This window comes from Poecilia latipinna, unplaced genomic scaffold (genome assembly GCF_001443285.1).
Source record: "Poecilia latipinna isolate Pla-1442-1.1 unplaced genomic scaffold, P_latipinna-1.0 Scaffold1859, whole genome shotgun sequence".
Lineage (NCBI taxonomy): Eukaryota > Metazoa > Chordata > Actinopteri > Cyprinodontiformes > Poeciliidae > Poecilia > Poecilia latipinna.
In genome coordinates, this window is record NW_015114475.1 from 31,143 (window position 1) to 33,350 (window position 2,208).

Below are 2,208 nucleotides of genomic sequence, written 5' to 3' on the forward strand. Positions count from 1 at the left end.
GGTGATCGGTATCGGTGATCGGTATCGGTGATCGGCCCTCATGGGTGATCGGTATCGGGAGGAAAAAACCTGATCGGCACATCTCTAGTACACACATTATACAGTATTATTATAATATACAGTATTAGTGCTAATGTTCAGACTAAATACCTACAAACTATGATTGTGGTGAATGTATAAGCAGTAAGCAGAAGTATACATATGGTATATATGCACAGGTTATGGATGGTTGCTAGAATGTGTATGTAGTATGCAATCTATAATTGTTCATGGTGCATGTGTATATGTGTTGTGTGTATCTGTACATGTGTATGTCTTCAGTCCATGATTACTTATGGGAGTCAGGAGGCAGAGTTCAGGAGTCTAATAGCTGTTGGGAAAAAGCTGTTCCGGTACCTGGTGGTTCTAGTCCTGAGGCTCCTGTCGCGCCTCCCAGAAGGTAGAAGGGTGAAAAGTTCGCATGCTGGGTGACAGGAGTCCTTGATGATTTTCCCAGCCCTATTGAGACAACGTTTCCCATAGATGTCCTCTATGGCAGGGAGTGGTGGTCCTGCTATGCGCTGGGCAGCTTTCACCACCCTTTGCAATGCCTTCCGGTCTGAAGCAGAGCAGTTCCCGTACCAGACTGTGATGCAGGTGGTAAGGATGCTCTCTATGGTGCAACGATAGAAATTCACCATTATGACTTGTGAAAGGTGGCTCTTCTTCAGAGTCCTCAGGAAGAAGAGGCGTTGGTAAGCCTTCTTGACCACCTTGGAGCAGCTGGTTGTCCAGTGGAGATCCATGGAGATGTGAACTCCCAAGAACTTAAAGCTATTCACATGCTCCACTGCTGTCCCTTTGATGTAAATGGGTGGGTGTGGGTCACCATCCTTCCTGAAGTCCACAATGAGCTACTTGGGTTTCTCAGTGTTGAGTAAAAGGTTACTGATGTTGCACCACTCAGCAAGATGATCCACCTCCTCCCTGTAAGCAGCCTCCTCGTTGTCCTTGATGCCCTTCTTCAGCTCGCCTCTGGCTGTACTGTAGGCCTGTGCGTCCCCTGATCTGAAGGTGATGTTCAATTAATCAATCAAATTTTATGTGTATAGCACATTTCAGCAGCAAGGCATTTCAAAGTGTCGTAATGTGGAGTTGATGGTGAGGATGAGGACGCTGAGACCCAGGATGTAAGATGAAAGTGATGAATTTTTTGAAAGGCTCACAGTCCGGAAAACAGGCAGCACGGCAGAGTAGCAAACAGCTAATACCGGTAGCACTGACAAAGACTGGGAAACGTGAGCTAGGCTAACCAGGACTTAGCAGTTCCACTGGAGAGCATTCAGAACAACAGGCGTGGCAGCAAATAACAAACTTAGACAGTGGTAGACAAGGACCTGACAAAGAACACAGACAACAGGTGAAACTAAATACACAGGGAGGGTAATCAAGGAATGAGACACACCTGGGAAGCAATCAACGGGGAAGACAGAACTGGGACAGGACTAAACACAGAAAACCTCAAAAATAACTACACAGAAAACACAGAACACAACACAAAGTGCTTTACATAATTAAAATAAAAACAGCATGTGACATTGAAAGAGAAAGACATTTTGAAAAAGATTAAAAAAGATAAAAACATTAAAACCCCTTTTAGGACTTCAGTTAAATGTTGTTTAACTGGGGCTCTAACCCTCTGGGACTTAAGTCAAAAACACCATTTGACAAGGACTCCAACCTCTAGTTTTTTAGTTGAAACGCCGTCAACTGGGACTCTAAACCCCATAGGACTTTAGTTAAACGTCATTTAACAAGGATTCTCACACCCCTAGATATAGATTCGTTGAACTGTGACATTTTCCGGGGGGGCTTTACATAGACAGTGTCATAATGTGAGGTACCAGGACTCTAAGGCAAGCAACAACTACGGACACCAAATGCAGTTTAACAGATTTATTAAACAATAAGGTGTAAATGGAGGGAGGATGGAGAGGTGTAGATCAGCGGCAGCAGGGAGGAACCGGGCCAGAGGAGGAACTGAGAAATGGGTAAGCGGTTAGACAGAGGAATAATGACGGGAATGATGGTGTAACCTGGTGATGGCTTACGGTTTGAGGGTTCAGATGAGCAGAGGAGGGTACAGCAGTTGGGGCAGTGAGGTGGAGGAGTTCCAGCAGGCAACTGAGGGTGGACAGGCAGCAGCAGGGTGGTGGTTGTGGAGGAATC

The 2,208-nt window shown here is 45.6% G+C and overlaps 1 protein-coding gene and 1 long non-coding RNA gene across 5 annotated transcripts in view; one reads left to right on the forward strand and one right to left on the reverse strand.

Annotated features, from left to right (window-relative positions):
- The window catches only part of LOC106934788 (MAM domain-containing glycosylphosphatidylinositol anchor protein 2-like), a 77,147-nt gene that overhangs the window by 23,814 nt on the left and 51,125 nt on the right, over nucleotides 1-2,208 (forward strand). The gene's annotated exons all lie outside the window — the stretch shown is intronic.
- LOC106934789 (uncharacterized) lies at nucleotides 1,923-2,197 on the reverse strand. Its single transcript, XR_001421766.1, has 2 exons — nucleotides 2,091-2,197; nucleotides 1,923-2,019 (listed from the first exon to the last, which is right to left on the reverse strand). It is a non-coding gene; the product is annotated as an uncharacterized LOC106934789 (long non-coding RNA).